The 24,959-nt window shown below is 49.0% G+C and overlaps 1 protein-coding gene across 4 annotated transcripts in view; it reads left to right on the forward strand.

Moving 5' to 3' along the window:
• The first annotated feature begins 1,892 nt into the window (after positions 1–1,892).
• Positions 1,893–24,959, forward strand: part of GNG4 (G protein subunit gamma 4) — a 68,289-nt gene continuing 45,222 nt past the window's right edge. The window contains exon 1 of one of the 4 annotated variants that reach the window (XM_030839583.2): positions 1,893–2,400. The gene's annotated coding sequence lies outside the window, so the exon portion shown is untranslated. Of the gene's footprint in view, positions 2,401–2,481; positions 2,622–24,959 lie in introns of those variants that run through there. The other 3 variants (XM_060286375.1, XM_060286374.1, XM_060286376.1) reach the window with 3 other exon arrangements.

The raw sequence follows: 24,959 nt of genomic DNA on the forward strand, positions 1-24,959 counted from the left end.
TGTCATTCTGATATACAATCTTTTGTCTCGAAAGTGTGTATGACCGTGCCTCTGACTTCTAACAGGTGGAACAGTTCTCAGAGCCTTCTGAGAGTGTGTCTCCTGGGTCATAATCCTCAGCTTGGCTCGAATAAAATTCCCTTTTTTTCTCTTTAGTTTGTTAATTGAATTTTCGTCAACACAGCAGTCTTGGGTGATGGACAGAGATAGACAGAATCAGAATCACCTAGAGGGCTTAAAACACCAATTGCTGGGCCCCAGCCCCGGAGTTTCTGCATCAGTAGGGCTGGGATGGGTCCTGAGATGTGCATTTCTAGCAAGTTCCCAGCTGATGCTGCTGGTCTAGTGATTCACTCTGGAGCCACGGGCTCAAACCGACCCTCTTCTTTCTCTTTAAAATGGACATAATTCTACTTTAAGGGGTATTGGAATGAATGAGAAAGATAAAATAAGTGAGTGAGGAATCTGAAAGGGTGGAAACTGATTTCCCTTACAAATGCCTGATTGCGATGGATTGAGATGGGAGTTGGGATAAGAACACTGAGGATTCTGCCTCAGCCAACTGGGCAGTGGTGCCTCTGAGTCAGGAAGTACAGGAGAAATAGATTTGCGGGGTGGAAATAATGAGCCCAGTTCTGGATTTGTTGAATTTTAAATGCAGTTCTCATATATCTTTCTCACTTTTTTTAAAAAAGGTCAGTGTAGTGAGTATTTACTGGCTGAGCCACTTTACCATGGTTTAACTCTGTGTCGTAGATGGGCACTTCCAAGCTGTGACAAAAACCTGTGTGAGATGTTTGCTAGCCCCAGGTGAGGCTTTCTGAACTCCACATTTGCATTCTCTCAGACACCTGGAGTCTCGGAAGATGCACATTTGTCTGGGGCAAATGTCAAAGTAACGGGGATAAGAGATCTCAGAAACAAGTGATCCTCGTACCCTTTACGGCAAGGAATGGCTGCTGATGGTGGATGAGGACGGCGAACGCAGGTTTTCAAGAAATATTTCCTAATTGTCAACCACGATTTTCTGCTGTTACTATAAAGGAATTAACATTGGCCTCCTTTTCCTACCAATCTTGCTAACACTGCTGTAAGTGTAACGTAGCTTCCCTATTCCAAATGTTTTGTATTATTTTACCAGGAGTTGTAACATGGACGGCGCTTAAGTTGTTTTTCCCTAAAGAAAAAGGATTATAATAACGGAGAGGTTTTTAGTATCTCCATCGCAAAACGCTTACAGTTCAGAAGGAATGAGGAGTCGCCAAGGATTTCCCCGTGGAAACAGCTTCTGCTCTCCACGAACACTAGGAATGTGCTCCCGCCTTCCCGGTCGCAACCCGGGAGGAGAGCTCGCGGCCCACTCCCACTCCCAACGCCTTGGGCTGGCGTGGCCATCCTTACATTTCCCGTTACTTAGCTACGTCCCGATAAATGGAGACAATGGCCTGTGAATCTTTACGGGTATTAAGCATTTCTCCTTTCACTGCCCCCCTTGGGGGTGGGGTGGGGTGTACTGTGTATTCTTTGGTGATGGATGGCAACCGGCCGCGCCTAGCCGGGTTGGTCCACGGAGCTAACCCGCTGGCAAGGATGAAATTGCCAGAGGCCGAGGTCCCCGAAGCCCGCGAGGACCACGGCCCCAACACCCCACCGTCCCCCTCATCTCCCCTCCTTCAGCCCCTGGGCGATGCGCGTCCCAGGCGGAGAGCTGGGCCGGGCGGGGGCGCGGGGTCGGGGATGGGAGACTAGGGGCGCTGGGAGTGCGCGGAGCCCGGGTGCGGGAGCCCCGGTGACGCACCAGTGACGTCGACGGCGGCGGGCGGGATTTCCTGGCCCCTCCCGGCCCCTCCCGGCCCCTCCCGGCCCCTCCCGGCCCCTCCCGGCCCCTCCCGGCCCCTCCCGGCCCCTCCCGGCCCCTCCCGGGCGCGGGGCTAGACCCTGCTGCGGAGTGGGCGCGACCAGAGTGGACGCCAGAAGGCGGGGTTCGGCGACACGCGCTCTGCACCCGCCGGACCCGGACGCACGCCTGGAGCCCGGCACCGGGGGTGCCGAGCAAACAAAGTACTCGGCAGCTGGGTGACCGCACTCGCCAGCGGGGCACGGGCTCGCCCACCTGCACCCAGCGCTCGGCCTCACGAGGTCTTTCCCTTGCCCAGGCCTGGAGGCACGGGGCGGGGCGGGGCTGGTGACGCGGCGCGGAGACCCCGGGGGCGGCGCGCTGCGCGAGGCGCGCGTTTCCACCGCCAGCCCGTCGGCGCCCAGGCGCGGGAGCTCGAGCGCCGAGCCGGAGCCCGCCTAGCCCTGCGCCCGGATTAAGGGGCGATGCCGTTCGGTCTGGCCACCCTCTGCGAGCACGGCTCCGGAGACAAAGCCAGCGCGTGAGCGGCGCCCTCGACTCGGGTAAGTGCCGGCCGGGGCGTGTCGGTGGGGAACGAAAGGCACCGTCCTTGCTCGGGGCGAGCCAGAGACAAAAGGGAAACTCGGGCGGGACGCTCTCTGGAAGTGGAGAGACGGTTCTGGTGCCTGCGTCTTCCTGCAGCTGTCAGCGGAAGCTCGCGAAACGAATACCTGTGATCATCTTGGCCGTCCGCGGCGAACCCGGCCTGCGCGGCGCCGCACAGGTGGGCATCGTCGGCGGCCCGGTGCCGGCGCGTGCGGGGGCTCCTCGAAGCCAGGACCCTCCGCCGAGCCCTTGGGAAACCCGAGCGCAGGTTTGGACAGACAGCTCGGAACGTCTGAGGGGTCTCCTGAGGGTCGGGGTCGCCCGATCTTTCCGGCTCGAGGCGGGGGAGGCTTCTGGGGACCCGTTTTTCGTATGTAGGTCACGGCAGTTCGCTCTTGTCTCGGCAGGGGCGTCCCCCGTTGAGGAGCGCCGTAATGGGAGGGACGGAGTGGCTAGTTGGTCATTTTATTTGGAGAAATGCTTTGGGCCTGAAGAAGCCCTCTTGATTCCCCAGCACCCGGGACACCTGCCTCGGGCGGCGACAGTGGACGGAGGGGCGACGGTTTGTCCCCCCCCTTATGGCGTCTGTCCCCGAGTCTGGTGCTGAAATGGGCTGCGCTCGCAGCGCGCGCACCCAACGGCATTCGGGGAGCTTAGGTTTAATTTTTTTAATTACCTTAGAAATAAAAACAAGAGGATGGGATGGGACGGTGGACAGAGGTGTGACTGGAGAAGACTTCTTAATTTAAAAACAAGGAGGACTTATTTCTGTGTATCTTGAGCTAGGGTGTTAGAAAATGCAGAAATGGTAAAGTTTGATCAAGTGATAAAGTGGATCCTGGACACGGGTTCTCCCGCCCTCTTCCCAGCTCCCCACCGGCGCCTGTTTTCTTTTCTCTCTGTTGCCTCCCAGGATTGTAAAAGGCTGGCACAGGGCCGGCTGGGCTGCGCTGGTGTTTCCCATTAAACCGTGTCAGTCTCATCATCTGCTCATGAGTCCTCACTGTGGTGCTTCCTTCTCATGGTGCGATAGGAAAATTCAGTGGCAAATGCCTCAAAGAGGCAGGGAGGGGACCCGGGCCCTCTGGCTGGCTTCTTGATCCTTTGGGGAAATCCTTTTCCTGGTTTCTGCATGCTGGGGGGGGGAAGGAGGCACCCGCCATCAGATCTGGCCCAGTTCCCTACTGTGGGAACAAACGACGTGATAAATGGAAAGCCTTTTTCAATCCTGAGAAACAAGACACGGTACACTGTAAACTGTGAATTATTTTTGAAGTGTGGGGTTGGCTGCATTATCAGTCGTGATGAGACATGGATATAGCTGGGCATGACTAGTAGGCGTTAAGGTAAGGTGTATTGTGATGCTAGTTAATGAGTAGCTGCACCGTGGGGTTATTAGGCTGAAATGACTATTTAGGACAATGGGCTTCCTGTTTTCTCCTCCGCCCACACGTGGCTCCTATCCTTCAGCCTCCTTAACATAAAATTGTTCAGAGGAAGCCTCTAGAAGATGTTTGGGCAGCTGAGAAAAAAAGCAGTGCAAAAGGGTCATTCCCAGTGGTGCTATGATTGGCCGGGCAATCGCCTTTGCCGTTTCGCATGCAAGTTGATGGTGGAGAAACGAGGAAAAAGCTTTTCCTGTATTCATCTTACAGTTTTTAAAGCCAAAATGACAGTCCCTAAAGCCCTCCAAATCTCAGTACGTTCTTCGAAATGGTGGAACATCAGGTGGGAACTGGACACTGTCCTCTTGTCCCCCTGGTTCCCAGGGAAGCTAGAGCCTGGCAGCTGTCTCAGGAGGGTGGGGTTGAGCTTACGAGTGACTGAACAATGTCATCTCTCGCGCACACGCACACGCACACACTGACTCACCACGTAACTACTCCTTGCTGAGGAAAGCAGCCAAATGGCTGAGAAAAGACTGAAGTCTACTAGACGAATCCTTCTCATTTATTTATAGCCACATATCACTGTCACATTTTTCTTACCTTGTCTGATTTTTTGTTCTAGTTGAGGAAGGGAGAATGCCTAATAATGCAATGCACGTTAGTAGATTGACCTTTTTTCTTCATGGAATTTTGAAACTGTCTTTAAGATATTACCTGATTTGTTCTCAGAACACCTTTATGAGAATTTACTATCAATATTATCTAATCTTGCAGATTATTCCTGTTCGTTTTTTTTTTTTCACTCTAGAGATATTCAGGCTTCCAGAGGACTATTATTCAGGTAGAGAAATTGTTCATCAGTTTTCTTAAGCCAGAAACTGAAATTTAACTTCCTTCATGCACCAAAAATACTACCAAAATATCCTTTCAACAGTAGTCTGCAAAGGAATTTTAACTGAAAATCGGAGAAGCTGAATGAGTGTCAGAAAAGAAAAACAGGGAGATCAATTATACTATAGAAATTAACGTAATACTACTGAAAGGTTTTAAGTAGCTGGTTGAAACCACATGAAGAATAAACCAAATATCTTTTAAAAAATGATCAGAAGTGAAAACAAGCAAATGAAATTTCCATTTAGGGAAGGAAGTAGAGGCAAGAAGTACTGCTGGAAGAAGAAAAATTACTGCAGAGAAAACAGTGGGTACTTAAAAAGAGCTCCCATTCAACAAGCTAGCTGGGGCATTCCAAATCACTTTAATTGTCAAGGAGCTTTTGTTAGGTCAAATGGCAGCTGGTGTGCAATCAGTTTTTCTGGTGGAACTTGGCAAACAAAATGGCAGGTCCTGGGACTTCCCTGGTGACTCAGTGGTTAAGAATATGCCTGCCAATGCAGGGACACAGGTTCGAACCCTGGTCCGGGAAGATCCCACGTGCTGCGGAGCAACTAAGCCTGTGCGCGGCAGCTACTGAGCCTGCGCTCCAGAGCTCGTGTGCCACAACTACTGAAGCCTGCACACGTAGAGCCCGTGCTCCGCAACAAGAGAAGCCACCCAATGAGAAGCCCGCGCACCAGAACGAAGAGTAGCCCCGGCTCTCCGCAACTAGAGAAAGACCGCACGCAGGAACAAAGACCCAACGCAGCCAAAAATAAAATGTAAATTAATTAATTAATTTTAAAAAAAGTCAGGTCCTGTGCAGATTGGGGAGTGCGGGGTGTGTTGAGAATATGGTGCTTCTGGAATGGGCCCTGGGTGTGGAGAAGCTACTCTGTCCCTGGAGCCCTGAGGTTCCCAGGTATCTGCAAGTGAGTCACCAGTGGCTCAGCCTAGGAGGACCAGACAGCAGAGGGAGCAGCGGGCAACGGCGTGGAGGGAGGACCAGGCTTCACCTGGATGCCCCTCGTGGATGAGCTCATTTAATCTTCCCGGCGTACCTGGAAGGTTTCTCTTCAGCAAAACAAAAAAAGACAACGGTGCCCATAGTGTCCTTTTTATCCAGGGGTATATCTGGCAGGGTACTTGTGGTGGGTGGTGACTTTTTTAACTAACCAAGGAAATGCATATACCAGTGGGAGGTGAGCGATTGAGATGCGTGGAAGAGACCCACCCCCAGGGACTGCATTTGTGCTCCCTTCCCAAAGAAGATTTGTTCCTCTCACTTCTTAGAGTTCTCAAACCATTTCTCCCTGGGCAGCTGGGTTGACTCTCTAGTGGGACATCTGCTGTGAGGCTGAGGCAGTAGATAGAGGAGACAGAAGATTGAAGAAATGGTGCTTTGTGACCACCTAGAGGGGTGGGGTACGGATGGTGGGAGGGAGATGCAAGAGGGAGGAGATATGGGGATATATGTATATGTATAGCTGATTCACTTTGTTATAAAGCAGAAACTAACACACCATTGTAAAGCAATTTTACTCCAATAAAGATGTTAAGAAAAACAAACACACACAAAAAAATAAATAAATAATTTTTTAAAAAATTAAAAAAAACATCCCTCTGGGGCCCAAGTCACCCCCTCTGCCCCATCAAACTCGTGCTCGACGCGGAGCAGTAGCCCTCCCTCCACCCGGTAACTGGCACGAGCTGCGCTTTCTGCTTTTCTCATTCGTCCCTATGCTTCCTCCTGGTGCTCATGTGTAACTTGCAGCTCTGGGGCCTCCTCTGCCACGCCCTCCCCAAGGTCGCCACCAAAGGAAGAGGGGCAGGACGATAGCAATAGGACGAAGGAAAACATTTAAAATTGTTTCCAAAATTCTTATTAGAACACCTTTGCAACTGCAGCTTAAAAGGGGTTACCGTGAAAAATACATGTGCCCCCATAGCCCCACCACCCGAATTCAAGTGTAATTACTCCTTCCGGTGTTGTATCACACAAATATGTAAAATTGAGAGATGTTCGCTAAAACAATACACGAGTATAAAGGTCCAAGTAGGAGAAACGGAATTAGAAAACAGGAAGGAAAGAGCAAGGGAATATTGAGAGGGGGTAGAAAGCAGAGCAAGGTGGGGGATTGCTGAGGACAGTCCGTTACAAGTAGGTTATCTTCCATGATGGCCCCTCGGACTCTGTGGCTCAGGTTCCGGACGCTGTCGGAGAGGCAAAGACAGGGATGGTAGACAGTGGGTGGTGTCAGGACCCTCACATCCTGGAGGGGACCCCCCTTTTTATCTGTGGGACCCACTATCCCAGTGGCCTCCACCTTCCCATCTTTCCTTACCTGTATGAGGGTCCAGGCACATCCAAGAATTGGAATCCTCCTCCGGCGTGTTTTTCCAGCCTAATTTGGGCAGGCATCTGTCCTGTTGCTCTGTAGTACCTGCTATGCATACCCTTTATGGAAACTGTAGGAGAGGAAGAAGATTTCTCCTCTACCTTCTTATGTTCTGTGCCTGGGGCCTGGGAATTAAACTGAGGACAGGCAAGAATAACAAGAGAAAAGAGCCAGATTAACAGGGGAAAAGGTTTATTATGCATGTGCACAGGACCTTCACAGGATAGAAGAGCAAACCCAAAGAACCGGTTAGGCTTCAGAGCGTATGTACCATTTTAACAAAGGGACATGAGTTGTGGGAAAGTGACAAGACAAAGATAAAGGGCTTTGAGCTTCCAGGGGTGGTAAATTTTGGGAAGGTAAGTATGTGGCGAAAACTAATGGCAGATAAGGGTTATTTTATTTGTGTAGGTTTATTTGTGCAGGCCCATCTCGGTGGTGTCTTTCTCCAGTGATACTGGTTGTTTTCCTCCTCCTGGGTGATGGGAGGGGAAAACACCTTCACAAAGGGAGATTTATATCCTGCTTTTAGGTAGAAAGGGGGAGGCCAGAGAATTCCTCCTGTGTCTGCTGTTTTCTAGTTGCCTTCAGCTCAAAATAATCCTTATGCCAAGGTGGCATATTTTGGGGTGGTCTATTCTGATCCCCTTCAGAATTTCCAGCAAAGTCGAGAGCCCAAAACTGGTGGCCTGCTAAACCAGTGTGAGTAATCCCTCTTTGCTTTTAGTCCCTGTTCCTCAATCTTGGGAAAAATCTGTTTTCTCGGTGCCCCGGTTGACTTCACTTACAACCCAGGGTCTCCAACTGGTCTGTAGGTGCTTATTTAGCCCCTGACAGCTGTGGGGCCACACGGACAAGGGAGGGTCGCATCTTGGTTAAGGAGACAGATTACTTAAGTGTGTAAGTGTATGTTTGATGGTATACATGGGGGAAGCCAGTGTGGCAGGGAGGTAGAGACACAGTCAGGCGTCTGAAGTTTTAAGGGCTGTGTGGCCAGGAAGGGATGATGGAACTTAAGATTTCCAAAGCGTTGAACCTCAAGGGAAGTACCACAGGAAAGCAGTCACCAAATTCTTTCTGGAGCAAGGTGAGGCGTAGATACATAAATCAGCCTTCATCGGCATCCCGTATTCTCTTCTTCAGCTGAATTTTAACTAACAGGGACAGGGTCACCGGAGTCTTCCGCTGACTTAGACCTTTGGGTGCCCAGGTGACCCCACTACCCTGTCCCTGTCTCTGAGTGGCTTTGCCTCATCTCCCTTGCAAGCGGGGCTTGGTGTTTCAGCTCCACTCGGCCGGTCTTGTAGAATCGTGTCTTCTTCTGGCTGTTTCCCACAGACCTTTCTGTGCTCCGTCCGTCTGTCCACATTGCAGCGAGTGTGACCACTGCCACCACTCTGCCATGTCTCCATGTCCTCAGAACTGCTAAGAGGAGGTTAGAGAAAGCACAGTGTGTCCTGCACGGGGCGGGGTGGAGGGGGACCAGCCCTGACATCCCCCGCCCATTACATACTCTAATGGGTCAAAGTCCTCTGAACTGCCCAGTTTCTCTCCAAACCCTCTCCTTGTGCTAGAATCTGTTTTAGTAAATAGCGTCTGAAATAAGCTGATCGTTGGCCTGGACCCAGGCGTGTTTTCTTTGTCATGGGATTTGTCACCACGGACTTCTGCCCATCCTCACCGTGACCAGCCTTCCCAGGGTGGTCAGCCTTTCTCTGCTTCTCCTGTGCGTTAACTGCTGCAAACCACGTTCAGCAAGTTTGGGTCTTCAGCAGGCCCTGGAAAGCCGAGTCCCATTTTTGAATCCAGACAAGCGAGAAAGGGCTCTCTAAGCCAGAGTGACCAGCCTGAGTGAAGGCCCAGAGTTAGGAAAGTGCAGTGAGGAGAGTGGAAAGGGCAGATCGGAGCCCGGTTATGAAGGCGCATGAGTGGCATATGGAAGAGTTGTTTTTTTTTTTTTTTTTGCGGCACGCGGGCCTCTCACTGTTGTGGCCTCTCCCGTTGCAGACCACAGGCTCCAGACGCGCAGGCTCAGTGGCCATGGCTCACGGGCCCAGCCGCTCCGCGGCATGTGGGATCTTCCCGGACCGGGGCATGAACCTGTGTCCCCTGCACCGGCAGGCGGACTCTCAACCACTGCGCCACCAGGGAAGCCCTGGAAGAGTCTTTTGTAGGAGGAATGGGGATCCAGGGCAGGTGTTGAGCAGATCCAGGATTTAGCAGGTCCCAGCCTTGGTGCCCTGTGCCTGCTGTTCAGGGTGAGTCAGATCGGCTAGCGGGAGATGGAGGGCAGGGGGAGCTGGGAGGTGCATCCAGGTCAGCAGAAATCCAGCTGGAGACGGAGCCAGAGCTGCTAGTCCCCCGGTGAAGCCAGGGGGTGGGTGACACTGCCCACCGGCTGGGGGTCCGAGGGAAACCAAGTAGGGAGGCTTCAGAGAACAGATATGAAGTGTGGGCCAAACAAAAATGATTCTGTAGAATGCATACTCTTTCTGCTGCAAGTTCTCATGTTTTGGAGTCCCTTAAAAGGGACCCCCTGCCTAGCAGTCCCTGAGGCTGCTCAGGCCACCAGTCTCTGCGAAGCAAGAGCAAACCGCCACCACCCTGCTTCCCTGGATGACTCATTCTTTCTGTGTTCAAGCAATTGCAGCTCTGCTTCTTGTTTATGACTCCTTTGTCCCCCTAACGTTACGCACTTGATCCGATGCTCTCACCAGTCGCTGACGTCGGGGGTTACGGTTTCTTAGCCTTCCGTGAGAACGTGTCTCTATCCAAGGGTGAGTCTCTGTTTTATGTTTTTCCCGAAACTCCTGGTCCCCCTCTACCCACCCCCAAGGTCTGGTGGCCCGAGGCAGGCGCTCTGGGCCCTGGCCCAGCTTCACGGTAACCATGGCAACTCACCTAAACCACCCACAGATTGACCCAGGGCCCCAGGCTAGCTCGGGCTCCCTCTAGTTGTTAGGTGTTCGCTGTGAAACAGGCCCCGTGGTGGGGTTTGCTCTCTTTCTTTCTTCCTTCCTTTCTTTCTTTTTTTTTTTCTTAAAACAGTCCTCCCTCTATCCTGCTGTTTTTCCTCACTGCACCTTCTACGTGGGAAGGATACAGCAGTGGAAAAGGCAGGCAGTGGACGGGGAAACAAAAAAAATCCCTGCCCTCGTATATGTTTTAGTAGAGGCATCACACCGTACTAATAAGTCAGAAAATCGAAAGTAATTTAAATAAGCAAATAAATGAGCATTTAACAGTATAATCAGTGCTTGGGAGAAAAATAAAACGAGGAAGGGAGATAGGGGATGCTAGGGAAGGGCGTTATGCATTTAAAATGCGCTGCTCGTGGAAGGATTCCTATGTTGATCCAAGATGAAGGTCAGGAGGTAAATGAACTTACCTGATCTGGGTGGTGCCCGTGAGAGTGGAAGCAGCTGGAGACGTGGGGGACCCACAGGCTACTGGTGCTCCGCGGCCTTCCTCGACAGAACAGGGCTTCGTTGCCCTCCTCCCACACTCCCACCGTGCAAGGAAGGTGCATTTCCCAAAAGGAGTGTTTGGTAGTGTCGACTGAAAAAAAAATGCACAACGTGAGAGTTGAGAATTATGTTTTATTCGATGGATTTACTGAGGACTGAAGCCGAGGACACAGCCTCTCAGATCGCTCTGAGGAACTGCTCTGAAAAGGTCAGGGAGGACCAAGGCTATACAGGAGTTTCTGCAGCAAAGACCAGGGAGTCGGAACATCAAAAGCTTACTGAAATTAAAGAAAACCAGGTATCTCAGGTTAATGAATTGAGCACTTTTCTTCGTATATGGGCAGATGCATGAGTCTGGGCTCATTGAAATGATTCCTTTGATATGCGCCGAAACTCTCTAGGGTCAGTATCCTGCTTTTCTCCATCCTGAAACCCTTCAGGGTGCACAGCTGGGGGTGACTGCAGTGGCTGCTGGTTTGATGGTCGCAACATCCTTTGTTTACTGATACTGGCAGGTGACATTCTTCATCCCCAGCTCGGGGCAAGAGGCAGAGACTCTCAGCAAAATAACACACAGCACAAAGATGTCTCTTACTCGAGAACAGCCTGTTTTGTGGACACCCCACCCATCCAGGGACTGGACCAATGGGCCAAGCAGCTCCTGATGTACCAGGCTCCAGATAGAGCCTGGTACCGGGGAGTTTGACCCATCCCGGAGCCCTCCAGAGAGTGCCCTGAGAGGCTGGATCAGAGACCTGCACGTCTTGAAGATCTGGGGGCTCGCTAGAGTAGAGAGACCACCCGCAGGTCCACTCTTCTGCGGGCCTGGATGGGTTAGGGGACACAGCTCTGTAAGAAGGGTTTCATATGTTCTGGATGTGGGGCCTGCCTCGTTCACAGTAAGTTTGCTTAATGATGAGCTGCCCTGCCTGTTCCTTCCATTTTAACACACCTGTTCAGGGAACCGTTTATTTGTAGCACAGTCTGTCTGTAAAATTCAGGGTAGATCCATCCGTGGTTTCCAAACCTGGCTGCGTAACACAATTGCTTTGGGTAGTTTTCAGAAATACTGCTTTCTTGCCTCACCCCTGGACGTTCTGATTCAGCAGGTCTGGGCTAGAGCCTGGGACTGTGTTTTGAGTTTTACAAACCACGGAACCAGGTGATTTCTGCGGGTCTTTCTTCCTTGTGTCTGATCACCCCCAACCTGCCCAAGCGTCGTGGAGCCTGTTTCCCATGCTGGTCCCTCCCGCCCACCTGCAGCCCTGAGACGTGACTCCCAGCAAACGCCACCTGGCTGCCACACGTGCTGGAGCCCAGGTCTCCCTCCCTTCCAGGATGAACGCATGCATCTGTCGTCCCTGCATTTCACGCGAGAGCCTCCTCGATGGGGAAACCAGCTACTCTCCCTGAATAACCGCCCCCGCGCAGAGCACGATGACCTTGGGACACAGACATTCCCTCCACAGCTCGCCTCCTGCAGGGAGCAGCACCCTGTGGTCTGGAGCACCCGGCAGGTTGCACCCTTGTTTGCTGTGGAGTCAGGAGGGACCCTTGGTTGTTGATGAGACATGTGAAGGCTGCTGTGTGCCATGTGCTGGGAGTCGGGACGCAGAGATGAGAAGAAGGCATCCCAGCTCTTGAGGAATTTACGATCTAGTGAGACAGGCAGATGATTATAACACCACAGGGAACTGAGAACAGGTCCCCCCGATCACAAATCTAGCCTAGGTCATGGAAGGCTTCCAGAAGGGTCTCAGGATTTGGCCAGGTGAAAGGGTTGGGGCAGAGCCAGTGAGTGGCGGAGGCTTTCCAGGCTGAGACTTTCTGCTTGAGCAAATAATAGTCATCATCGTAGCAAACATTTATTGAGTGCTTACTATTATACGTGGCAGACTCTAAGTGCCTTCTATTATACTACGTATTTATTCCTTGATAACTGTTGTGTTAGGAAAAGTAATCCCCCCCCCACCAAAGATGGCCACACTCAAATACCTAGAACCTAATGAATCTGGTAGCTTAAGGGTAGAAGAGATTTTGCAGATATGAGTAAGAATCTTGAGGTGGGGGAGTTAGCGTGGATTATTTGGTGGGCCCAATGTAATCACAAGTATCTTTATAAGAGGAGGGTAGGAGTGTCTGAGAGATTGAAGGTGTCATGGTGGCTTGGAAGGTAGAGGAAGGCCACAAGCAGGGAGTGGAGGTGGCCTCTGGAAGCTGGAAAAGGCCAGGAAATGTTACCAAACTCAGTTCAGCTGTTCACCACTCAAAAACAAATAATCGAGAGGCAGGTGTTGGTGAAAAGGAAAGTTGTTTTAATCAGAAAAGCCAGCGATCTGGGGAGAAGGTGGACTCATGTCCGAGACCAACTCCGAAGATTCTGCTCAGCATGACAATTCTTGGAAAGGGGAAACAATCTCAGTTAATCATTAAGGTAGGAGGTCAGATTCTTCATCGTTTTTTTTTTTTGGTTTAATTTTATTTATATTTGTCTGTGTTGGGTCTTTGTTGCTGCGCGCAGGCTTTCTCTAGTTGCGGCGAGCAGGGGCTACTCTTCGTTGTGGTGCACGGGCTTCTCATTGCGGTGGCTTCTCGTTGTGGAGCACGGACTCTAAGCATGCGGGCTTCAGTAGTTGCGGCACGTGGGCTCAGTAGTTATGGCTCACGGGCTCTAGAGCGCAGGCTCAGTAGTTGAGGCGCACGGGCTTAGTTGCTCTGCAGCATGTGGGATCTTCCCGGACCAGGGCTCGAACCCGTGTCCCCTGCATTGGCAGGCGGATTCTTACCCACTGCGCCACCAGGGAAGTCCCCTCGTCATTTTTCCATTGCTAGCAGACTGCTGACTTCTCCTGATCTTCCTTTGGATGCTGTCTTGCCTGCCTGGTTGACTTGCACATTTGCTAAGGGGGAAGCTGGGGGTACAGAGTCAGTCATTCTTTAACTACTTAATTCTTCATTCTCACACCTTTTAATCCAGGAAAGGAATCAACAGGTTAGGTAAGGCATTGTGTATGTTCAGTAGAGCAGAACTCAGGAGGCAGGTTAAATGTTACCGAGTGATCTCATTTCTGTAAGGTTTGAGGGGAACAGAAATGGGCAAACAGGAAAGGGACAAAAGAGCTGCTTATAGAAACATTCTCCCCCAGAGCCTCCCCCTCCAGCCCTCCTGATGCTGTGGAGTTCCAAACTCCAGCACTATAAAATCATAAGTTTGTGTTGCTTTAAGCCATGAGTTTGTGGTAATTCATTGCAGCAGCGATAGGAAAGGAATACAGCCATTACTTTTTCCATCTTGCCACTGAAGAAACCAGGAGGTTAAGTAACCCGCCCAAAATTGCATAGCAAGTAAGAAGTAAATCCGGGATCCAAAATTCATCTGTCTGGCCTCAGATCCTGCGGTTACTTGTCCACTTTCATTTCTCTCCTGCCTGGCAGAGGTTAAAAAGCATCATGGCCCCTTGGGCTTCCCTGGTGACGCAGTGGTTGAGAGTCCGCCTGCCGATGTAGGGGACACGGGTTCATGCCCCGGTCCGGGAGGATCCCACATGCCGCGGAGCGGCTGGGCCCGTGAGCCATGGCCGCTGAGCCTGCGCGTCCGGAGCCTGCGCGTCCGGAGCCTACGCTCCGCCAACGGGAGAGGCCGCGGCGGTGAGAGGCCCGCGTACCGCAAAAAAAAAAAAAAAAAAAAAAAGGCATCATGGCCCCTGGAGGTTGTCAGGAAATAGCTTTTCTCCGCTATCTGATGGTTTTTACTCCTCCTTGGCTGCGTGGTTAAGGACAGACTCGGGTTCAGCGCAGCATCCTCATGCATTTAAAATTCTCCTATCTTCAGACATCCGTTCCTCCTCATCATTCCTTTGTTCATTCATTCTAACTCATTTTCTCTCTCATAGAAAGCATCCCCTGTCCCTCTATCTTTGACTGAAATAAGTGGTGAGAGGAATTTGAAGGCAGGGTTAGAGGTTTTTGTTTTTTTTAATATTAAGCACAGTAAGCATTACTTGAAGCCACAACTCCAGATACATCTACTTCACTTGTACTCCAGGTATTCTGCAGGCTGTGCTTAGATTTCCAGAGGAGCAATAGCTCACACTTCGGAATTTACTAAAAGCATTCATGTCCCCAGTCCACTTGATCGTTTCAGAAATGCTGGGGGGATGTTTATCCCCATGTATCAGTGAGGAAACTAAGGCTCAAAGAAGTTCAGTGTGGGGAATTCCCGGGCAGTCCAGTGGTTAGCTCTCCACACGTTCACTGCTGAGGGTGCGGGTTCAGTACCTGGTCAGGGAATTAAGATCCCACAAGCTGTGCGGCGCAGCCAAACTAAAAAAAAAAAAAAAAAGTTCAGTGTGGCCGAGGCACACAGCAGAGCCAGGATGGAAGCTCTGGGCCTCCACGCTTTCTCTGTTGTGTTCTTTTGCCTCTTAAACGAAAAAAAAAAGTTGACCCAAAACATCCTTACAAGGAAATAGGATGCCAGATTCCAGGTCAGATGTGCCTCTTTCAAGTGTGGAAGTAAGATGCTGGGGTATCCACACCATCCCCTCTCGGTGTTTCTGGGACCCCGCCCTGCTGGAGGGGATGCATCAGATCCCTGGGCCTTTGCCATGAGAGTGTCATGTGGGATAGTTGAGTTGAGACGCACTGGTATCTCAGGGCACAGGCAGGAGTCCTGATAGGGACCCACAGTGACATGCAGGTTGCTGCAGGCCTGGGCTCCCAGTGGGACGAGGACAGAGGCCTCAGGTCTGCTTCTCAGTACTCAGTGCTCTCCTTACACATGGGCCCCCCAGGCCCCTCGGTGGTCCTGTCCTGATCACCGCCCCTCTGCCAACACAGGGGTCCCAGGGACAGGCCGGTCCTGGCCTTTCTCTCTTCTCTTTCTAGGTGCCTTTGGGGGCCTCCCATAGATGAGAGACCCCTTTATACAAATCAAGAGTTTGGCACCCCAAACTTCTTCCTGAGGAGGGCTCTCAGAGCTTACTTTGGAAGTGAAAAGCAGAATACCTGTCTTTCCCTTTCTGCTTTAACAATCCTAGTTCCCCTGGAGGCAACATGGATGCCTCTGGCCGGCTGAGACGGGCTAGGTACAGGGAAGCGCGGAGAAAAAGCACAGACCAAAGTGGCAGGATATTCTCTTTCTGCACCGAAGTCTGGACTCACCTGTTCAGGGAAAGGAAGGACCCTCAGTGTCCCCCAGATGGAGGTGAAAGAAGAGGTCCCTGGCTTGCTACCTGGGCTGTGTGGTGATGCCGGATGCGCACCACTCACTGGCTGGTTAAAGGAAGTTAAGGAGGTTAAGTTACTTGCCTTCTGCCATCCTTCAGCTTCCTCGAGGTGGTACCCAGAATTGCTGCAAGAGGGCTCTGAATCCAGGTCTGCACCAGGAACCCTGTGTAGACTGAACGCAGGGTGCTGTGCTTTTGTATAAAGCTAATTTGCAAGTGTACATAGACGCCTCTGGGATTAATAAGACAAAAATGAATTTAAGTTGTACTGCTGAGTTCTTTAGATCATTTTATATCTTCCGAGTCAACAGATATCAAAAGTCCTGCCATAAAGGAAGCTGCATTTTTATTATTATTATTACTTTAGAAGGGACCTTATGCTTGAAACCATTGGAACCATGGTCTGCGAAATCCCTTCCATTTCTAATACTCTGTGGTTCACGAACAATGTCATGTTATGGTAAATTCTCTAAACACACCAGAAATGTAGTTGCTGTCGACTTCTCCCACATTGCTCGCTGGCTCCAGAGCAGGAAGCCTCTGTAAGCGGCCGTACTCCTTCCACAGGGCATGGAGCTGAGACTTTCCAGGGGATGGGGCTTCCCTGTGTAGGTGTAGAGGGCCACTCTGAGACTGGCTGTTGGTCCTTCACCATCCCTGGTAAAGTGGGGACTAGTTAGTGGCCAGTGAGACTAACCGTGCCATCATAGGACAGCTCCGTCCCCGGCCGCCCTCTCAAGGTTGGCGTCTCCTTCCACCCCCGGGTGATCCTCTTCTTGGACCAGAGCCTTTTCTCATTCGACTTTTCCCATCTCAGGTGCCTCTTCACAACAGCTAGTTGACTGCTGGTTAAAAGGAGAAACAGCCAGAGCCAGCCTCCCTGGCAAGCGGTCTTGCTCAGAGACGGCTCGGAGCTTTCCCAGCGTGGTCCAGCTGTACGGCACAGGGGGAGCTTTTTCTCCACGGGGGTGCTGGCTACAGGTCAGGTCAGCCCCGCATCTCCTGTGGGCTGTGGCTTCTTTGGCTGCCAGCAAGAGGTGGACTATATCCCTGCTTTGCTTCCAGCCCTAGCTCCGCCTATCACCACGGCCACCTCTCCTACTTAGGGACAATTCACCGGGAACAACGACTTTCCTGGGATCATCAGTGGGCTGTTGACACGTTAACGAAAAACTGGTGTCAGACGCTGCATCTTTTTTCTTGGAAAATACCCAGATTATTTTTAGGCTTATTTAATGAGTCCTGTTTTTCTCTGTTTGCTTGTTTTTTTCCTCCACTGCTGCTAACATATGTTCCTCCACGCACAGTTCACTTGAGCCACAGAAATCTTTTCTGTCTGCAAAGTATGAATAACCACCTCGGAGAAATCCCGTTAATTCGCGTAACAAAGGATCAGCCATATTGGTGGGTAGCAGCCTTCAGCGTCAGTTCTTCCTTCTTTTAAAGACAACTGCCTTTGAGTCATCATTTGGTCTTACTGATTCTTCTCCTCTAGAAGGAAAACTACATTACTGTGTTTTTCTTTTTTTTTTTTTCCAAGATCAAGCCATTAAGTTGTTAACCTAATCTCAAAAAAATCTAACTAGACAAGGTCTAATATTCTACGAATGTGCTGAGTTGTCCTATGGGTTTTGTTCCCACCTGAGGCATTTTACCTGATTCTCATCTTGTTGGGGGTAAGAGCATCATCTTACAAAGGGGAAGACAAATGCAGAGAGACAGAAACTTGCTTGAAGTCATACAAGTCACAAATAGCACGATGAGACTAGGATAGGCTACGCCTCCTGTCGGAAAAAAACACTCTTTTTCTGATTGTTTAAGCTTCTTCTCCAGAATCAGCATCGGGAGCATTCTAACTACTTCCCTTGAAGGGGGGATTCTCTAATTTGGTTGTGGTAGCTTGTTCTGCAGCCCAGGTGTTCACACAAAGATGCAAAGTGTATGAACTCGGCCCCGCCCCTGCACAAGACGCTCTCCATCAACACAGCCTGCCGACCCTCTTCATGTGGTCTTCTGCGCCCTCTCAGGGTTTACTTTAAATTCTTACATGATGTGTTCACAAGAAGGAAGTTTTCTTGTCAGTAAAGTGCCTTCTTGGGGTTAACTGAGAATTCATCCACACATCACCCCTCTTAGAAGAATTAGAAAAAAATAAATTACGCCGATGTGTCAACAGTCATAAGTCAGAAGTCACTTGGGAGCCCCGCAGCGCCTCCTGGGTGCGTGAGCGTCTGTCCCCTCAGGAGTGTTGGTTCCTAGAGGCTTCCAGTGGACAGAGCAGTGGATAAGCGGCTGCCACACTGTTTCAGAGTTCCTCTCCCCTAGTGTCCTGAGCCACACTTCCTAAGTGGTTCTGAGCTACGCCCACACCTCACAGTGTGGCCATCACACAGCCCTTGTCTATGGCACGCAGACCTGCCCTTGAACTGCCGTCCCGGGCTGTGTTGACCCGCAATTTACAAACCCCTGGCCCTTGTTCGAATTTCAAGGATGAACAAAACACCCAGCTTTGGCTGCTCTGCCTTGACGGGGCTGCTGCTGTGTGACTGCACTGCAGGGGTCGCTGCTGGTCTTGACTGACCATAGGCTGCCGTCCTCAACAGCAAAGCTAAGTACTTACGATACTTTGAAGGTGTGTTTCTGACAGCTTGAAGATGCTGATGATTCGAGGATGTTTCTGAAACAGCGTCACAGGAGAATTCTTAAATGTCTTGAGTAAAGAGTAACAGTCTCTTTCATGAGCTTGTGTTTGGTGTATGTGAAGTTACAACACATGGAGGCTTCCAATATCTTAGTATTTTTGATAGTATGTTAGATTGACAATATATTTGATAGTACGTTATTGTCGTCCTATTTAAAAAGAAAGGGAAGAGGGAATTCCCTGGCGGTCCAGTGGTTAAGACTCCATGCTTCCACTGCAGGGGGCATGGGTTCAATCCCTCGTCAGGGAACTAAGATCCCACGTGCCGTGCCACGCGGCCAAAAAAAATTATTTCTAATAAAAATAAAAAAATAAAAAGCAAGAGTGAACATGAAGAATGTATATAATCTATACCAAGTTTCTTCCTGGTATGTACCCTAGAGAAAATCTCTCTCAAGAGATATATTTACGACATAATGGTACAAATATTACAATATTTGTACAGTATGGTACAAAAATAACAAAATATTGTAAATCACCAGCTCTACATCTACAGGAGGAAGGGTAAAGAGAAGGTAAATATACATATATATGTGTATATATATGTATATGTGTATATATATATATGGCAGTAAACTGGATAAATCTCAGAAAAATAGTTCAAGAGGATACATAAATATTTTTCAATAGGAAAATAATTGTATTGTTTAGAGACACATACATATGTTTTTTTAAACTATAAAGACATGTAGGAATAAAAAACCAAATTCAGAAGAGTGGGCACACAATTAGGGAGAAGTACCCAGGGAATTTCGACCATATGTTTTTGATTTATTTCATAGGCTGGGTGGGAGATAGTCCAGGGTGTCCGTTGTATGATTCTCTAAATTGTATTACATGTCTGGAATATCCCCTAATAAAAAGCAGGTGGGAAATCTACCCAACGCTTTGCTCAGGAGCATAGGGGAAAAAATAATGAACAGATTATTAGATCATAGCAGATATTTATGTAAAGCATAGCGTATTTAGTTTTTGGCTGTTTCCATGCACAGTGGGCCTTAGCTGCCCAGGGACCGTCTCCTGGTCACACAGCCACGAGGAGAGCAGATCACAACTACGCCCTGGCAACCTGGGGACAGAACCCAGGAACCAGCAGCCAGACTGATGTCCATATAGATAGGTGGACGAGTGGAGATGAGTCCCTAATACAGCTGTCGAGCACCCAGTCCTAGTTTAAGAAAACTCTGGGTCTTTTCCAGACAACAGAAAGCAGCTCTGGAGTCCTAAGCTAAAGGAAGATTTATTGTAAAGTTATGGGCAAGTTCACAGAATCAACAGGAATGAGCTGGCTCAGAGGCCGGGACTGGGGAACCGTTGGCAAGTTCTCCACGACCTGTGAACAAGCCACTACTGCTGGCGGTCACCACCCCTGTGAAGAGCATCTCAGCATCCTTCTGTCCACAGGCCTTGTTAGGAGCGTGCTGGGGCCAGATGGTCATTTGGCCAAGCTGTTGCAGGGGCACTGAAACCTGCTCCAACACAGAGCTTTGGGATTGGTTCTGTCCTTATGATTCCATGGATTTTTGCAGATGTGGTTGCCGCGATCTTAAAGAAGCTAAACAAATATTCCCATTATCTCGTTCCACTCTAGCCTTCTAACAGTCTAAAATTCCTCCACCAAATATTGATTTTTTTTTTTTTTTTTTTTTGGCCATGCCCTGTGGCTTGTGGGATCTTAGTTCCCCGACCAGGGGTTGAACCCGCACCCTCAGCAGTGGAAGCGCAGAGTCCCAACCACTGGACCGCCAGGGAATTCCCTAAATATTGTTTTTTAAAGGAGTCATAATACTGGAGCAAATATATACATGTTTTTCATGGAATTAAGTCAAAGAATGTAAATAAAAATCTTAATTATCTTACTGAAATAACTTAATTAACTTACAGGTGATTTTAACTTTATATTTTCCTGTGGAGTTTGGATATGTTTGTAATGAGCACATAATTAGGAAAAAAAAATAGATTCGTTCCATAAAACGAATCTACCCTTCAAAAGAATTATTGAGACCTGGAACCTTTGCAGCTGATGTTATTCCAACCTAGGCCACCATCATTTCGGCTCCCATGGTATTGACTCAGAAAAGAGCTGACGCTTGGTATTTTAGTTTGGTTGGTTTTTGGTTTGGCATTCTATTCAATTAAGTAAATAGCTACTCGGTGGTAATCCCTTTGCTCGGTGTCCTGAGGGTATAAAAATGAACCTAACACACTCCCTGCCCTCAAAAAAGCTGGCAGTCTAGAAAGGAAAAAATTATTTGAATACAAGATTACACGGACTAATGTGGAAGGCTAGAAGTGTCACAGTAACAGAGGGGAGAGCTTGGCCCCAGGGGCCGAGATGACAAGCCAGCTCAAGGAGCTTTTTTTGAGAGGGTGGTAGCATCTGAATGGTACCTTAAAGATGGGTAGCAGCACCTTGTAACAGGAGGAGTTGGGACGGTGAATAAATAAAACACCGGAGGCAAAAGCATGACTGGAAAATTTCTAGGCACCTAAGACTAAACTCAGCCAGCCAACTCTAAGGTTGGATTGGAATTATTTAATTTTGAATATTATATGGAGGAAGTTTGGTACCAATTTTTTTGAAGTCTCTTGTATTTGACAGTTCGGAAGACTCAACCCAGCCGTGACGTTAAATGTGGTTAAAAAAATAAATGTGGGCTTCCCTGGTGGCGCAGTGGTTGAGAATCTGCCTGCCAGTGTAGGGGACACGGGTTCGATCCCTGGTCAGGGAAGATCCCACAGGCCGCAGAGCAACTAAGCCCGTGCGCCACGACTACCGAGCCTGCGCTCTAGAGCCCGCGAGCCACAACTACTGAGCCCATGCGCCTAGAGCCCGTGCTCCGCAACGAGAGAAGCCACTGCAATGAGAAGCCTGTGCACCCACAACGAAGAGTAGCCCCCGCTCACTGCCGCTAGAGAAAGCCCACGCGCAGCAACGAAGACCCACTGCAGCCAAAAATAAAAAAAAAAAAGATTAAAAAGAAATATATATATATAAACGTAATGGCTTTATCTGGGCCTCTGCTTTTTCTTGCCTCACATCAACATCTGCCTCACCTGGTTTCTAATTAACTCCCGGCTTGAAAAACCAAGCAGGTGTTTGACTTCATCACCTCTCCATAAAGCAAGTGCCGGTTGTGTTCAAAAAGGGATTGCACGGAAGCCTCTGGTCCTGCTCGGTTCTGTCGGTTCCATGGAGTCATTACCTCGAGGGACGTCTGGCACAAAGATTCCAAGGAAGTAAGACGCCTTCAGAGAGGCAGCCTGGTAATAAATGGCTTGTGAGCTACAGAGAGCTGAGGCCAGGTGCCCTTAACCAGCTGGGGCTCGTGCAGAAGCCCCAGAATCAAAGGAGGCCGAGGGTACAGAACACAAAAGTGAAGGGAAACAGCGGAAGGGGAGGCTGGGCTTGCAGTGGGGGAGCCATCATTAACCGGGGCCCGTCTAGTGCCAGGAGTCAGGATGAAGGGGGCTGGGGTGACCCTCAATCCACAAACTCGGCTGTAGGGGGAAAAGGTGGTTCTTGTAATTTTCCTAGAACTCCACTTCCTCTGAAGTGTGTGTCCCATAGCCAGCAGGGAACTTTTGTCCCAGCCTGGACCCTGGGGTTGCCTCAGGGCTCCCCCAGAATTTATGTAGAGCCAGGGTGTTGGGAGAGGTGCCTCTCTGGTCCTCAAGGCATCTGTCCGCTGGGTGACCAATGAGACGCGGTAGCTGGGATGAGCCCTTGAGACCGGTGGCTTTTGGTGGTCTTGTGTCCCACACTCCTCAGGGCTGCCCGTGACCCTCTCTGCTGCAGGGCATCAGGTGGCCGTTCTGTGCTGGGGTCTTACCGACCCTTCATGCTCCCCCTAAGAAGGCTTTACAGCCCCCCTACCACCCAGCAACCCTGGTCCTGGGGGCAATTCCTCCTGCTCTGGACAAGACATTTTGACCCCTGCGTGCTGAGTTCTTTATTTCCCACCTCCGAGGCGTAGGCTTTTGGAAGCAAAAACCAGAAGGACTTTCAGCAGCTGTGTCTGCTTTTTTTTTTTTTTTTTTTTGTGGTACGCGGGCCTCTCACTGCTGTGGCCTCTCCTGTTGCAGAGCATAGGCTCCGGAGGCGCAGGCTCAGCGGCCATGGCTCACGGGCCCAGCCGCTCCGCAGCATGTGGGATCTTCCCGGACCGGGGCACGAACCCGCGTCCTCTGCATCGGCAGGCGGACTCTCAACCACTGCGCCACCAGGGAAGCCCTGTGTCTGCTTTTTAACCGATCATACCCATCCCTCCGTGAAAGGGCAGGTGTAGGTTAATGTCTCAAAATGCCTTCCAGTTACATGTGTTTGAAGGTAAGAGATTTGGGTTTTCTTTCAGACTTCACTCTACTATGGGTGGTCTAGCTTTCCTCCCTAAGGATATTAACACATAGAAGGCTTGCAGTGAAAATTTAAGGAGACCCTGGATCTCAGGGTTGTATAAGTGCAGTGTCACTCTTGCAGGATCCTGAGACGGAGTGCCTCCTTAAATTCTGCACTCTGGGGTGCCTTACTAGTGTCCTGAGAGTGGAGGCCCTGCACACAAGCATCGGAAAGGGTGGGAAGGTCAAAAGAATGAGAATACAAGCCACAGACTGGGAGAAAACATCTGCAAAATATATCTAATAAAGGACTGGTATCCAAAATACATGAAGAACTTTTAAAACTCAACAATAAGAAAACAAACAACCCTATTAAAAATGGGTAAGAGTTCTGACCAGGCATCTCACCAAAAAAAGATACACAGATGACAGATAAGCAGGTGAGAAGATGCTCCCCAACATATGTCATCAGGGAAATGCAAATTAAAACAACGAGATAAGAAGCAAGAGGGAAGAGATATGGGAACATATGTATATGTATAACTGATTCACTTTGTTATAAAGCAGAAACGAACACACCATTGTAAAGCAGTTATACTCCAATAAAGATGTTAAAAAACAAAACAAAAACAACGAGATACACACGCCTCTTGGAATGGCCAAAATTCAAAATACTGAAAACACCAAATGCTGGTGAGAATGTGGAACAGCCGGAACTCTCATCACTGCTGGTGGGAGCACAAAATGAAGAGACACTTTGGAAAACAGTTCAGCAGTTTCTGACCAAACTAAACTTACTCTTAGCGTACAATCTAGCAATAGTGCTCCTTGGTACTTACCCAAAGAAGTTAAAAACATATAACCACACAAAAAACCTGCACAGTAATTTTTATAACAGCTTTATTCATAACTCCCAAAACTTGGGAGTAACCAATGTCCTTCAGTAGGTAAATGGATAAACTGGGGTACATCCATACAATGGTATATTATTCAGCACTAAAAAAAAATGAACTATCAAGCCATGAAAAGACATGGAAGAATCTTTTTTTAACTTATTCAAGTATAGTTGATTTACAATGTTGTGTTAACTTCTGCTCTACAGCAAAGCGATTCCGTTTTTTTATGTAAATATATACACACACACATTCTTTTTCATATTCTTTTCTGTTATGGTTTATCACAGGATATTGAATATAGTTCCCTGTGCTATAGAGGAGGACCTTGTTGTTTATCCATTCTATAGATAACAGTTTGCATCTGCTAATCGCAAACTCCCAATCCATGCCTTCCCTCTCCTCCCCACCCCTTGGCAACAAGTCGGCTCTCTCTGAGACTCTGTTTTGTAGATAGGTTCATCTGTGTCATATTTTAGATTCCACATATAAGTGATATCATATGGTATCAATATTTGTCTTTCTGTCTCTGACTTAACTTTGCTTAGTATGATAATCTCTAATTGCATTCCATGTTGCTGCAAATGGCATTATTTCATTCTTTTTTTAATGGCTGAGTAGTATTCCATTGTATATATATTTACCACATTTTCTTTATCCATTCATCTGTCGATGGACACTTAGATTGTTTCCATGTCTTGGCTATTGTAAATAGTGCTGCTGTGAACATAGGGGTGCATGTATCTTTTCGAATTATAGTTTTGTCTGGGTGTATGCCCAGGAGTGGGATTGCAGGATCATATGGCAACTCTATTTTTAGTTTTTTGAGGAAACTCCATACTGTTTTCCACAGTGGCTGCACCAGTTTACATTCCCACCAGCAGTGTAGGAGAGTTCCCTTTTCTCCACACCCTCTCCAGCATTTGTTATTTGTAGACTTTAATGATGGCCATTTTGACCGATGTGAGATGGTACCTCATTGTAGTTTTGATTTGCATTTCTCTAATAATTAGCAATCTTGAGCATCTTCTCGTGTGCCTGTTGACCATCTGTAAGACGTGGAGGAATCTTAAATGCATTTTACTAAATAAAAGAAGCCAATGTGAAAAGTTCATATACTGTAGGATTCCAACTGTATGACATTCTGAAAAAGGCAAAGTTATGGAGACAGTAAAAAGATAAGTGGTTGCCAGGAATTAGGTAAAGCACTGAGGATTTTTTTTAATAGA

The sequence above is a fragment of the Globicephala melas genome, chromosome 16 (genome assembly GCF_963455315.2).
Source record: "Globicephala melas chromosome 16, mGloMel1.2, whole genome shotgun sequence".
NCBI lineage: Eukaryota > Metazoa > Chordata > Mammalia > Artiodactyla > Delphinidae > Globicephala > Globicephala melas.